We start from the raw sequence: 15,701 nt of genomic DNA, 5'->3' as shown, positions 1-15,701 counted from the left end.
TGGCCCCAGTGAAGCAAGTAACTTTTCTGCCCATCCTCTGCACTGCAGTGAGCTGTGGGTAGGATGGTCAGTGGGAGGTCAGCGTGGGGAGGATGTCCCAGGTCACTCCTCCTTCTCCCCACCCTCCTGTCCTGTCCCAGGCACCGGATGCATGGGCTGGCTGCCAAGCTCTTTCTTGCATTGCTTGATCTATGGATGGCACCTTCCACCACTGGCTTATCTAAGCAGGGACTAGAGCCTCTCACGTAGCTTCAGGGGTGAGGGTAGGACATTCCCGAGCCTCAGTGGGAATTGCTTCCTTTAGTTGTTGATGGCTGGCCAGGAAGAGAAGGACCTCAGAGGTTCCATCATAGGTTAGTGGCCAGGTCCCACCAGCCAATGACTTGCCATCTGGCAATGGAAACCTTGGTGGATGAGCGCAGCTGTGGAGCAATCACAGTTGTCATGCTGTCCTCGAAATGTAAGGCTATCCTGTGAACCTGAGAGGACGATTATGCCTAAATGAACAAGTACAGTTTAAAATTCCTTTATCTCATCTTTCTTAATTGAAAATGAAGGGGCATTGCCATAATGTGCCTCCCAAGACAAAGAAGGAAGCCTCAGGGCAGATCCAGGCTGCAGACATAATTTGTTAAATCTGAACTGTATCATCCTAAGAGACATTTTACATTTTAGATTCACTGCCAAGGTTTTGAAATTTCACGTAAATATCATATTTGCAACTTTTCTTTTTTTTCTTTTTTTTTACATGGGCAGGCACCGGGAACCAAACCCGGGTCCTCTGGCATGGCAGGCAAGCATTCTTGCCTGCTGAGCCACCGTGGCCCTACAACTTTTCTTGAAAATGAGAAGGTCTGACCCCATTAAGCCTAAATCTCTGTACAGCAGCAATCGTCATGGGCTGAGTGGCACCTGTGTCCTTTAAAGGAGTGCATGGGCTCTCCAGCCTGCCACAGTCCCCACCACTCCCTATAGTCTCCCTGTCAGAAAGACGCATGTCCACTGTCATTTAGTAGACAGTCTTAACCTCAGGAAGACTCAGTCTTTCCCCCTTTTCCCAGCATCCCCAAAGTTTCTTTCTCCTTCTTAGTGTTATGGGTTTTATTTTAATAACTCAGAGGAAAGTGAAATAATTTTTGTACCCATGTCTTTATCATAAGTGGAAAGGAGAGATAGGCCAAGAGGGCCATATGTTTCAGAAAAGATGAGAAATATTTCATTTTTTTTAAAACTATAGAATATTCCTAAGTGTTTAATATGCAAACCAAGTGTTCTGTGTTGAAATGACCTAGACCTGCTTTGCTGATTTACCTAATCTACCTGTCCCTCCCTAAGCATAAACTTTGTCATTGTTGGGCTCCAATAACCCCTCAGGTTATTTAATCAGGTCTGAATTATAAAAAAGAGAAGAGGAAGCCTTGGCCCCAATAGAAAGAGACTTAAAAGTCACTGCAGAAATCCAAGCAACATAATAGTCACAACTTGGAAAATGTAACCTTGAACCTGAAGCCTAGGGAGTGGGTCTCCATATTGAGAGCAGGTGAGTGGGAAGACAACCAGCCTGCCTTGTGGGGCATCATGGATGAAGAGATCTGAGAGCAATGGAGAGAATTTGCCTTAGGTCCTCCTCTAAAGTGGAAATCCATTTCCTTGGAGAAGGACAAAGAGACTTTGGGGGTTCTGGGAAAAGGGTGAAAGACTGAAACTTCCTTCGATTAAAACTGCTCAGAAGTTTTAGACTTGGGGGCTCCTGGAAGCATGACACATTGTCCCGGCAGTGGTTGGAATTTACATTCACTCGTTGATTCATTATCTAATCCTCAATGAAGTTCATAGCCCACAAAAGTTTCAAAACCAGCGACCTGACCTATGAGATGATCCTGGCTCTATTGTCTGGGATTCCTTTTCTAAATGCCTCTCAAAAATAGTGCAGAAACAAAGCAGAGACCCAAGAGCTCAGTCATATTTGAGATCCAGGTCCAGAGCTAAGAAAACAGCCCTGCCTTCTCCTGTTAGACATCTCCACAGCCTTGGGGTTCAGAAATGTTTCCCAGGCTGAGCAAATTAACTCAGAAACACAACTTTCTCTTTTCTGTCCTGAAAGACCATCTCCTATACTTAGCTTCTCTAGTACCTGCTCAAAGCCACTTCACCTGGAGCTCCTGGAATGCTCTTCCTTCCTTCTAGTTGAAATCCATGTTTACTGCTTTTCTGAGCATCCGCATTGGGGGTGCAGGGATGTTAATAGCACAGCCACTACCTACTTTCCCGAGGCAGGAACCAGTAAGCATAGATGGAGAAGAAGCTGGTCTCCATTTGTCCCAAGGACTGGACAAAAAGGGAAACAGAGCTCAGATGAAGCAGGGTGGATGTGGTCTAGACATGAGAAAGAACTTCCTGACTCAGAAGGCTATTAGCTCCCTGACAGAGTGGTCCCTTTGCCCCAGAAGGGAGTTCCATCTCCCTTGATGCTCCAGATCCAAGACAATTCAAGTTTGAATTCACGTTCAAATTCAAATTCCAGGAAACTGTCCAAATTCAAGGGAACTCATCCATAGAGGCATTTTTTCTTAAGTCAGTGTCAGAAGGCAGAGACATTAATTTTTTTTCTACTGGTCATTTCTCTTGCTAATAATCTGGGTCAACTGTGGGTGGCACAGTGAGACTCAGGCCCCTGGTCACCAGAAAACAGGCTGTGGGTAGCTTTGTGACACTCACCTTTAACATCTCCTTTGCGATGTATCTGCCCTGGGCTGGTAGATAGAATGAATCTGTTTGCCTGTCTACAAGAATTCACCCAAAACCTGCCATATGCATTGCGCTGGGGTGGACACAAGATGCTGGGGGAGCTTAGATACCTCAGCAGGTATCAGGAAAAGTTTACCCTAAGAGGTGATATCTGTTCTAATTTTAAGAACAAGTAGAAGTTTTCCCCAAAAAGGAGGTGGGGGGGTGAAAGATGATTATATCCAAGGAACAGCAGCGGCTGATGTATTACCTTTTTCTCTTCCTAAAAACCATTTAATCTCTAAGGTTGTCTACTGCTGATACCACCTGCGAACTGTGTTGAATTTGTTGCTTTTCATCTTTTTTTTTCTTAAATTTTATTGCAATCTATTCAAACACCACACAAACCATCTACAGTACACAATCACTGGCTCCCAGTGTCATCATATAGCTGTGCTGACATCCCCATGATCCATTTTAGAACATTCTCGGGTGGGCGACGGTGGCTCAGCAGGCAGAGTTCTCACCTGCCATGCCGGAGACCCGGGTTCAATTCCTGGTGCCTGCCCATGCAAAAAAAATAATAAAATAAAAATAAAAATTGTAGAACATTCTCATTACTTTAGAACAGAAATAAGAATAAAAAATAAAACCCAAATCCTCCCATACCTCATATCTCCCCTATTGTTGACCCACAGTGGTATAGTAAATTTGTTACTGTTAATAAAAATATTAAAATATTACTGTTATATATAGTCCATAGTTAGTAATAGTTATGTTTTTCCCACATGCCCCTCTAAATAATTTTTTTGCATTCGTAGTGATTCATGCAAGAACTTATTTACATACGTAACTTTAAACAACCATGTTCAATCAGAGTCACCTACAATATGTTAGCATGTCTCATAACCCCAAGAACGAGCTCCCATTGGCTCTATCCATTCCAAGATATTTAAGTTCAACCTCATTAGCAATTCTGTACATAATTGGTAACCGCTGCTCCATCTCTAACTTCTGTGTCTCTGGGTACCCTATATTCTACATTTTTCCCCATGTTTGTCCTTATTTTATTACTCATTTAACCATACACTTGCTAAAGGGGGTATTAGTCCCAAGGTTTTTACAATCCCACATTGCGTTTTTACCCCATTCTAAACATCCTTTACACAATAATCATCTTCAGAGAAAATGCCACCCTAGATAAAGGACACAAGAAGCTGCCTGCAAAAGCTTGGGATTTGAATCAAGTGCTTCTCAGCTGCCCTTCCTCCAGCATCTGTTTCCCTTGCCTGCCTGTTTTGTGATGCCTGGTACCGGTTAGTGGGGAGAAGCATGCCCTGCTTGGGGGCAGAACATCTATTTTCAGGTACTGAGTGTCAATCAAACCCTTAGCGGATGTGTGGAGGGAAGGGGCTCCAGCCTGGGGGAGGCAGCATTTCCATTTGGGGTTGGTTCTTCCCACTCATTCGTCCCATTCCCCCTTGCTCCAGCTTCTCACTGATAATGAGGGTCCGATAGATGGCTGTTAGATTAAAACCCCCCTCCCCATGCTAGGAGCCCGACAGTCCTTCACTCCTGGGGATAGAGAGCTTGCTGGCTGCTTGTAAATGTCAAAATCTGTTGCAAGCCTTCGCTCTTCTTCCAGGTGAGTGTCAACATCACCCCAGCCTTTCTGGCGAGCTCCAAATCATGAGGCAAGTGGGGAGTAGGTGACAGGCTTGTGAGCCCTTTCTTTGTTCCCCAGGCTCTCCAGAGGCCCGGAGTTCTCCAGGGCCTCTCTCTCCATGAGCACGCACCCATGGCCAGCTGGTGCTGGCTTTCCTGAAAACCACAACAGGCAGCCAGGAGGGCCCGGGTCTGCATGAAGCAAACCCTCAAAACACCCTGTGGCAACCAGCATGCCGGGATGCCAGGGGGAGAGGGGAGGGGGAGAGCCGTCCAAATCAGCCCTGACTCACTCCACATTAATGATGTCAGGATAAAAATAACAATAACAGTGATTACAACACCACCTTGCAGCTGCATGGCTATCCGAGCTCTTAGACGTTTGCACGCAGCCTTGGCGCTGGCAACCTCAGTCAGACATCAGTGCTGCACCTCCACTTCCTAACAGAGTCTAACAGGGGACAGTGAAACGAGACGATTGTGAAATAATGACCTCCACTGTAACAACGGTAGCTACTATTTATTGGGCACTTGAGGTCCAGGGTCATGTTTCATCCCCAGCCCAACCTAATGAGGTTCTATTATTGTCCCCATTTTACAGCTGAGGAAACTGAGGCATGGGGGTTTAGGAGCTTGAATGAAGTTCACATGACCAGTAAGTGGTAGAGATGGGATTTAAACCCAGGCCAAGGAGTCCTAGAGACCTACTCTTTTTTTTTTTTCTTTTTAGCTTTTTGTTGTTGTATAGTGTAACATATACACAAAGTAAAGAAATAAAAAAGCAATAGTTTTCAAAGCACTCTTCAACAAGGAGTGACAAGACAGATCCCAGAGTTTGCCATGGGCTACCATACCATCCTCTCAGATTTTTCCTTCTAGCTGCTCCAGAACATAGGAGGCTAGAAGGAATAAATATTATTTTTCATTATCACAATCAACTTTTTTAAGAAAAATAACATATATGCACAAAAGCAATAAATTTCAAACCACAGCACAACAGTTACTTGTAGAACGGTTTTCAGAATTTTGTATGGGTTACAATACCACCATTTTGGGTTTTTACTTCTAGCCACTCTAAGATACTGGAGACTTAAAAGAAATATCAATATATTTCAGTCATATGCAATTATCAGTCATACTCATTTGTTACACCCTACCTTCTCTGTATAACTCCACCATCACCTTTGATCTTTCTCCCACTATTTAGGGGTATTTGGGCTATGCCCATTCTAACTTTTTCATGTTGGAAGGGGCTGTCAATAAAATGGGGTAGGGATAGAGTCGAGAGTTTATCCTGGAGGTTATTCTTACGCATTGTGTAGATAACCCCTCTTTAGTTTGGGCGTATTAGAGAGGCTAGAGGGAGCTGCCTGAAACTGCAGAGCTGTGTTCCAGTAGCCATGTTTCTTGAAGATGATTGTATAATGATACAGCTTTCGCAAGTGCCTGTGTGATTGTGAAAACCTTGTTCTGATGCTCCGTTTATCTACGGTATAGACAGATGAGTAAAAAATATGGATTAAAAATAAATAAATAATAGGGGGAACAAATATTAAAATAAAGTTGGTAGAGGGAAATACTAGTGGTCAATGAGAGGGAGGGGTAAGGGGTATGGTATGTATGAGTTTTTTCTTTTTATTTCTTTTTTCTGGAGTGAAGTAAAGTTCTGAGGAATGATCATGGTGATGAAGATACAACTATGTGATGATATTGTGAGTCATTAATTGCACACCAAGTATGGAATGTTCATACGTTAAGAATGTTTGTATTGTATATTGATTGATTTTATTAATAAAAATTAAAATAATAATAATGATATAGGGTAGGGAGATGGAACTAGCTGATATTCTGGAAGGGCTGGCCCCTCAAGGTTTCAGGAGTTATCTGGACCAGGGACCCATCTGGAGGTTGTAGGTTTCTGGAAAGTTACCCTAGTGCATGGAACCTTTGTAGAATCTTATATATTTCCCTAGGTGTTCTTCAGGATTGGCTGGAATGGTTTTGGTTGGGGTTTGGTAAACTATGATAGGGAGCAGTGTGTAACTGAAACAGGCATTAGAGTAACCTCCAGAGTAGCCTCTCGACTCCATTTGAACTCTCTCAGTCACTGATACCTTGTTTGTTACACTTCTTACCCCCTATTGGTCAGGATGGCATCGTTGATCCCATGGTGCCAGGGCCGGACTCATCCCTGGAAGTCATCTCCCATGCCTGGGGAGACTTTCATCCCTGGATGTCATGCCCCATGTAAGGGGCAATGATTTCACTTGCAGAGTTGGGCTTGGAGAGACTGAGGCCACATCTGAGCAACAACAGAGGTCCTCCAGCAGTAACTCTTAGGCATACCTATAGGTAGGCTAAGCTTCTCCACTACATACATAAGTTTCACAAGAGTAAGATCAAGGGCTTGGTCTATTGATTTGGGTGTCCCTAATGTTTGACATAGTATCAGGGGTTTCCCCAGTGGTGAAGTTTAATAGTTTCCAATTTTTCCTCCCATCCCTCAAGGGACTCTGCCAATACTTTTGATTGTCTGCTTAATGTAATCCAGGCATTACATTAAGCTATATAGGATGAAAGGCCCTCATTCTTATTTGGGCTCCCTGTGTTTCAGTTGTTTAAATGAGCTATCCAGACAAGTTGAGTTAGATTATGTACTACAGTACAGGTTCTGGACAAAAAGAAAGCTTTCTTCCTTTGGTCTCAAAGAGCAAGCGAGGTTCTAAAATATAGACAATGTCTTCATTACCCCTATGTTCTCTGAATTATCTTAGTCTTGATCTGATCAGCTTTGTTCTTACCTCTAAATATCAGGTTATACATATATGAATCAGCCTCTCACAATCCAAAAATAATGATCACCACTTCGGACTAAATGTGACTTCTGTAAGAGCTTACAATCTAGGGCCCTGTTCTTTCAGAAGCATTTTCTAAAGGAGGCCAGACAATAATTCCTCTTTTGTTTCTGGCTTATTTTGACTCACCCAATGTGCCACAGGTTCATTTACAATGTTGCATGACTCACAACTCTGTTCCTTTTTGTAGCAGCACAGTATTCGACTATATGCATACACCATCGTTCGCCAGTCTGCTTCTCAGTCAGTGCATCCGTCAGCCACCTGCATTCATCGGGCATCATGTGCAATGCCCAAAGTCCACAGTCCATCAACACTCTCAATTTTAGATAATCTCACTGTAGCCAAGAGAAAGATAACCAATAAACACACCCTTACCACATAGGACATCTAAACTGCCTCTTAACTCTTGTCCCTCCCCCCATTATTTACCTCTTCTGTTGATATGCTAGTGCTGAGTTTTCCTATTAAACATAGCCCATAGAATGCAGCAGCGGTTTTCCCCCTGTATGCAGGACTCACACATTCTTCGTACATGAATCATACCTTTGAAGTAGTTCTTGCAAGAATTTATTTCTATTTGTAGTGTTAATCAGCGTGGAGTCCCACTCTTAACTCCATATAGGGCCTGGCACAGAATAAGTGCTCAGTAAATGTTTGCTTTTGTTGCTATCCTTATTATTTTGCCAATCATCACATTGTGAGTTTAAGCACACAGCAAGTAGGTAGGGCAAGAACCACTGTCCCCGCTTCCCAAGTGATACTTATGTGGCCCAGAGAGGGACAGGACCACCCACTTAGTTTTGGTGACAGAGTTACATCTCTTTCCCTTTATAACTCCATAGTCATCCTCATCAATCATTCAAAGCAATGTAACAAGTGTTATTTGTGTCTCCCGGGAACCCAGCCTTAGGAACCCATGGGGCATGGGGTTGTGGGGGGCAGCAAGACCTAGAGTGCAAATGCAGGAACTTAGAGGGTCTGGCTTCCAAGCCCAGCCCCTGTTGCTTGCTGTTTGGTAATTTGGGGATTTGGGGAGAGTCATGTCATCTTTTAGAACCTTCACTTCCACATCTGAAAAATGGGTTCAATCAATAAACCAGACAATGTGGAATGGCCTTGCCCACGTCAGGCACAAAAAAAGTATTTATGAAATTCTCCGTAAAATGGAATTAAAGTGAGCATGGTCACTGCCTTTGAGGGGTTCAGTTTAGGCATCATCTTCATCCAGTATTTGCCTCGACCTCTGGAAATTTCAATGCCCAAGAGAAGCTACGGACATAGGCACACACATACACTTACGAACCATAACATTTCGGGGTTCACAGAGTCATACACGGAAGTTACCCACAAACCAGACTTGAGGGGCTCCATTCTGGCTGACATCTCGGGGTTCCTGTTGGTTATTCCATTCACTAAGCCCGTCTGTCTTTAAGTACTTGAGAAGCCTCCTGTGTTTTGAGATTAATTTCTCTCTAAGGGAGGGCACCCCAAATCCCTGGGTATAAGCTGCTATTAAACTCATCTTTCCCCCCACTCCATTGATGCAGCTTTCCCTTCATCCAGCTCATGACCAGAGTTAAGCACGCAGGCTGAATTTCCCCAAAAGCATCTTCAGCCCCCCACTTATTGGGTTACTCGGGATTTCCGGGGTGCCCTCAAGCAGGGAGCAAAGGACCCTCAATGAAGAGGTGCTCTGGGAATTTATGTTGGACAGTCTCCTTCAGTCCCTGGTGACAGCAGCTTCCAGATCTTGTTGACCTTCCAGTTCCCTCTGCCCACACCATCCACCACCCTCCTTGGTGATGCTCAAGGTCTTTGTAGGTCACTTAGCCAAGAGATGAACCTCCCAGTTCCTGCCACCTGGGCGGGCAGGGTCAGAAGTGGTGCCTTTGAACTGACCTGTGTTTGGGTTCCGAGAACTGGTATGTGCACCATGTTTTGCTAACTTTATGGTTAGCTCAGGAGTTGGCAGTGCACTCTGCGTGCTCCCTTACTGCATGCAAATCCTTTGCCCAGCAGGGGATCAAAGCCCTTTCTCCTCCTCTCTTTGCAACTTGGTATCAGTTGCCAAAACCCCCTGCACGCAGAGACTCTCAGACATCAAAAGGGAAGGAGCCCACTTCCATTTTCTTATGGTCCCAGGATATTTTAAGAGGTAAAAAGGCCAAACCATAGTCACAAACGTGTGCCTTTCAAATGTCTACAGCTATCAAATGAATGCTCTCGACAAACATACATACACACACGTACACACAATGCAGTATAAGATGTGCATGAGATAATTAGAGGATTTAGTTTTAAAATAATCCATAGTGCATATATATATATATTCTGGTGCAATAATGGGCCATGTTTAAGACAGCATCAACCATCTAACTTTAAGACCATCAAAGCACCCGAGACTCTCTCTCTCCCCCACCCACTGCAACACACCCTCTCTGGGATGAGTCTGACTCCAGACAGCCCCCTTCCTTGATCATCCTCCAAAGACTCTAGGACATAGACTGTTGGATCAGGAGGACAGGGAGAGGAAAGAATAAGCCACTTTCAAGCTTCTGCAGAATTATTAAGAATGAGTCCCATTAGAAATAATGCTTTGAATACACTACAAAGAAATAGTACTCCAAGGTACTAAAACAGCTGGTGACGATTTATAAGCAGCAATTTTTAATTGCATGGATGCATGCCCACCTGCTGGTCTGCGGGCTGTGGCCCTGGACCCTGAGCTCCTGCAGCTCATAACTGGGTTACGCTTGCTGCCCCTGGAGAGGTGGTGCCCGCAGGGTGGAGTAGTCCCAGCTCAGCCCCAGCAGGTACCCGCATTTCAGGACAAGTCGAGCAGGAGCAGTTGCAGCAGGCAACGATGGGGAAGCAGTTGCTGATGCCAGCAGTGCAGGAATAAGAAGCTGCTAACTGTGCACAGGTGTGGGCCGTGACTCCCGGGATGTTCTTGTATCTTACTCCCTTGTGCGTCCCTCCCTTCCTGTCAAGTCCTGCTTTCATGGCAGGGGGCAGTGGGGTGGCTCCTGACGGTGGCAGCCCACTGTTGGGGAAGGATAGGACACTTGGCCTCTATCTCTAGGTCTCCTAGATTCTGGTGCACCATTTCTGTCTTCATGCCAAGAAAACTCCCTCCCTCCACGTTCCCAACTTCCCCTTCTTGTCGCCTCCCAACTTCTGCTAAAAGGCTTACCATCTTCCCAGGTATCGAAGCCATGCTGAGCTCATCCTTTTCCCTCCATCCTCTCACACCCACAGGCCCTCAGTTGTGCTTCTGAAACTCCCCAACCCCACCCCACCTGTCTGTCTTGCATCTGAGCTCCCCAGCCCCACCCCACCCCACGGCCTGTCACCTGTGTCACTGAAACAGCCTCGTCAGTGGATCTCTCAGCCTCTACGCCTCCAGTCCTTAGTGTTTGTACACAGCCTGGATATCTACAGGCACATACACACACACACACACACACACACACACACACACACACACACAGAGTTACTGCAGGCTGGGATGAAAGTGCTGCAAAGACAGACACATCGTAGTAAGGGTGGTGTCATGGTTAGGGACAGGTGTCAACTTGGCCAAGTTGTGGTACCTGTTCATCTGATTGGGCAAGCGCTGGCCTGTCTGTTGCAATGAGGACATTTCATAGGATTAGGTCATGATCACGTCAGCTACATCCACAGCTGATTCCATTTGTAATCAGCCAAAGGGGAGTGTCTTCTGCAATTAGTGATGCTAAATGCAATCATGGGAAGCCTTTTAAGGAGGACTCAGAGGAGACAGGTTGCATTCCTGCTTTGGCTGGTGAGCCTCTCCTGTGGAGTTCATCCAGGCCATCCATTGGAGTCATCGGCTTCGCAGCCTGCCCTGTGGATTTTGGACTCTGCGTTCCTATGGTCACGTGAGACACTTTCATAAATTTTATATTTGCAAGTGTTCCCTGTTGATTCTGTTTCTCTAGAGAACCCTAACTAATACATCTTGGTACCAGGACTGGTTCTTAAGGAACAGAATCTTAAAAATGGGTTTTTATGAATGGTTTTCTACTCTGACTGGGCTCAGAGACACTAAGGACTCTGATTCCTGTAAACAGAATGACACTTCCAATCCATGGACTGAGTTGGCAAAGGAGATAGTGAAAATATCATCATTCGATTCTCCTAATGCTTCGCTTGTACGAAGCCAGACTCTGGGGGATAATGTTTTTGACACCTTTACAGAGTTTTGTAGAAATAAGAGTTATAGAGATGTTGGTTGGTTGTTGTTAGATACACTGTCTACATTAAAGGGTGGAAGGGATGGGCTTAAGGCTTCAAACAAGAAGCTTAAGCACCGTCGAAAGATGTAGAGGTTTCTATGAGTATCCTGAAGGAAAATCTTATTTCCTGTAGCCGCAGACTTGAGATCTCTGAAAATCAGACTCAGAATCTTATTGTTAGAGTAGCAACTTTACAACGTAAACTGAAATCTCAGTCTTGCGTGGTGTCTGCCGTTAAAGTGAGGGCATTGATTGGAAAGGAGTGGGACCCCGAAAAATGGGATGGTGACATATGGATTGATAATGATGTTGGGGGTGAGGTTGAAACCCTAGACCATGCTGAGCCTTCTTTAGATAACCCTGTAATAATCTGCCCTGAGGACATAGCTGCCCCACCTCCAGCCTGCCTTGAAGAATTGGCCACCCAACCTCCTCCTGAAGGGATTAGCCCTAGAGTTATTAATCCTGTTTCACCAGATGAAACTGCAAATGAAAGCCCTGAAGCAAATGGCTTGGAAGATATTTCTAATTCTTTTCATGACCCACCCCCACCACCCCTCATTTCTTCTAGACCTATAACTAGACTAAAGTCCCAACAGGCCCCTAAAGGTGAGGTACAAAGTATCACACATGAGGAGGTACGTTATACTCCAAAAGAACTGTGTGAGTTTTCCAATTTATATAGACAGAAATCAGGGGAATATGTGTGGCAATGGATTTTAAGAGTGTGGGATAATGGTGGGAGGAATATAAGGCTGGATCAGGCTGAATTTATTGATATAGGCCCACGAAGCAGAGATTCTGCATTCAATGTTATAGCTCGAGTAGTTAGAAAAGGTGTTAACAGCTTGTTTGGGTGGTTGGTTGAAACATGGATCAAAAGGTGGCCAACATTACCTGAGGTTGAAATGCCAGAACTGCCCTGGTATAATGTAGATGAGGGGATCGAGAGGCTTAGAGAGATTGGGATGTTAGAGTGGATTTATCATGCAAAGCCTGCTCTTACACCCCAGGAATGTCCAGAGGATGCACCTTTTACCAGAACAGTGAGAAATAAGTTTGTGAGACTAGCACCATCATCCCTCAAGAGCTCTGTGGTTGCACTTCTCTGTAGGTCAGATATTACTGTAGGAACTGCTGTCACTGAGCTGGAATCCTTAAACACAATGGGGATGACAGGATCCTGAGTTGGCAGAAGCCAGGTGGCAGCACTTAATCACCAAAGACAGGGTAGACGTGGCTATTATAATAGACAGCAAACTCAAAGGAGACATCAAAATTATATGACATGCAGAGATTTGTGGCATTGGCTAGTAAATCATGGGGTGCCTAGAAATACAATAGAAGGGCAGTCTACTAAATTCTTGTTGGAGCTGTATAAACAAAAGAGTTCTAGGTCAAGGGAACAGAAGTCTAACCTGAATTACAAAAACACAGAGTCACGGCCCCTTAATCAATTTCCAGACTTGAAACAGTTTACAAACCCTGAGCCCCTTGAATGAAGGGGAGGCCAGGTCCCTATGGGGGAGAAACCTGTTACACTGCCACAAATTTATACTGTTAACCTTCCTCTAAGTCTTCCCCAAGGAGACCGACGGCCTTTTACCAGGGTAACTGTGCATTGGGGAAAAGGAAATGATCAGATATTTGGGGGATTATTAGACACTGGTTCAGAAGTGACATTAATTCCAGGGGACCCAAAACGTCACTCTGGACCACCAGTCAGAGTGAGGGCTTATGGAGGCCAGGTGATCAATGGAGTTTTAGCTCAGGTCCGTCTCACAGTGGGTCCAGTGGGCTCCCGGACCCATCCTGTAGTTATTTCCCCAGTTCCGGAATGTATAATTGGCATAGACATACTGAGCAACTGGCAGAATCCCCACGTTGGTTCTCTAACTCATGCAGTGAGGGCTATTATGGTGGGAAAGGCCAAGTGGAAGCCACTAGAACTGCCCCTACCAAGCAAAATAGTAAATCAAAAGCAATACCGTATTCCTGGAGGGATTGCAGAGATTACTGCCACTCTTAAGGACTTGAAAGATGCAGGGGTGGTGATTCCCACCACATCCCCGTTCAACTCTCCTATTTGGCCTGTGCAGAAAACAGATGGGTCTTGGAGAATGACAGTGGATTATTGTAAACTCAACCAGGTGGTAACTCCAATTGCAGCTGCTGTTCCAGATGTAGTATCATTGCTTAAGCAAATCAATACATCCCCTGGTACCTGGTATGCAGCTTTGATCTGGCAAATGCTTTTTTTTCAATAGCTGTTAGTAAGGACCACCAGAAACAGTTTGCTTTCAGCTGGCAAGGTCAGCAATATACTTTCACTGTCCTACCTCAGGGGTATATCAACTCTCCAGCCCTATGTCATAATCTTGTTCGCAGAGACCTTGATCGTTTCTCCCTCCCACAAGACATCACACTGGTCCATTATATTGATGATATCATGTTGATTGGACCTAGTGAGCAAGAAGTAGCAACTACTCTAGATTTACTGGTAAGGCATTTGCGTGTCAGAGGATGGGAGATAAATCCAACAAAAATACAGGGGCCTTCCACCTCAGTAAAATTTCTAGGTGTCCTGTGGTGTGGGGCATGTCGAGATATCCCTTCTAAGGTGAAGGATAAATTGCTGCATCTGGCCCCTCCCACAACCAAAAAAGAGGCACAACGTCTAGTTGGTCTTTTTGGATTTTGGCAACAACATATTCCTCATTTGGGTGTGCTACTCTGGCCTATTTATCGAGTGACCAGAAAAGCTGCTAATTTTGAGTGGGGACCTGAACAAGAGGAGGCTCTGCGACAGGTCCAGGCTGCTGTACAAGCTGCTCTGCCACTTGGGCCGTATGATCCAGCAGATCCAATGGTGCTGGAAGTGTCAGTGGCAAATAGAGATGCTGTCTGGAGCCTTTGGCAGGCCCCTATAGGAGAATCACAATGCAGACCCTTAGGATTTTGGAGCAAAGCCTTACCATCTGCTGCAGATAACTACTCTCCTTTTGAGAAACAGCTTTTGGCCTGCTATTGGGCCTTAGTAGAGACTGAACGCTTAACCATGGGCCACCAAGTTACCATGAGACCTGAGTTGCCTATCATGAGTTGGGTGTTGTCTGACCCACCAAGTCATAAAGTTGGGGGTGCACAGCAGCACTCTATTGTAAAGTGGAAATGGTATATGCGAGATAGAGCCAGAGCAGGTCCTGAAGGCACAAGTAAGTTACATGAAGAAGTGGCACAAATGCTCATGGTTTCCACTCCTGCTGCCACATTACCTTCTCTTTCCCAGACCACAGCTATGGCCTCTTGGGTAGTTCTTTACAGTGAATTGACTGAGGAAGAGAAAACTCGGGCCTGGTTTACAGATGGTTCAGCACGATATGCAGGTACCACCCGAAAGCAGACAGCTGCAGCATTACAACCCCTTTCTGGGGTGTCCTTGAAGGACAGTGGTGAGGGGAAATCCTCCCAGTGGGCAGAACTTCGAGCAGTGCACCTGGTTGTTCATTTTGCTTGGAAGGAAAACTGGCCAGAGGTGCGTTTGTATACTGACTCATGGGCTGTTGCTAATGGTTTGGCTGGATGGTCAGGGACTTGGAAAGACCATAATTGGAAAATTGGTGACAAAGAGGTCTGGGGAAGAAATATGTGGATAGACCTTTCTGAGTGGGCTAAAAATATGAAGATATTTGTGTCCCATGTGAATGCACACCAGAGGGTGACTTCAGCAGAGGAAGATTTTAATAATCAAGTGGATAAGATGACCCGTTCTGTGGATACAAGTCAGCCTCTTTCCCCAGCAACTCCTGTCATTGCCCAATGGGCTCATGAACAAAGTGGTCATGGTGGTAGGGATGGAGGTTATGCATGGGCTCAGCAACATGGACTTCCACGCACCAAGGCTGACCTGGCTATAGCCACTGCTGAGTGCCCAATCTGCCAGCAGCAGAGACCCACACTCAGCCCCCGATATGGCACCATTCCCCGAGGTGACCAGCCAGCTACATGGTGGCAGGTTGATTACATTGGACCACTCCCTTCATGGAAGGGGCAGCTATTTGTTGTAACTGGAATAGACACATACTCTGGATATGGGTTTGCTTTCCCTGCACGCAATGCTTCTGCCAAAACTACCATCCATGGGCTTACAGAATGCCTTATCCATCGTCATGGTATTCCACATAGCATTGCT

The 15,701-nt window shown here is 45.3% G+C and overlaps 1 protein-coding gene across 1 annotated transcript in view; it reads left to right on the top strand.

Moving 5' to 3' along the window:
* Positions 1–15,701, top strand: part of NOS1 (nitric oxide synthase 1) — a 99,312-nt gene that overhangs the window by 24,109 nt on the left and 59,502 nt on the right. The window lies entirely within an intron of this gene.

The sequence above is a fragment of the Tamandua tetradactyla genome, chromosome 5 (genome assembly GCF_023851605.1).
Source record: "Tamandua tetradactyla isolate mTamTet1 chromosome 5, mTamTet1.pri, whole genome shotgun sequence".
In the NCBI taxonomy this organism is placed as follows: domain Eukaryota; kingdom Metazoa; phylum Chordata; class Mammalia; order Pilosa; family Myrmecophagidae; genus Tamandua; species Tamandua tetradactyla.
This window is presented reverse-complemented; position numbering and strand designations above follow the sequence as displayed.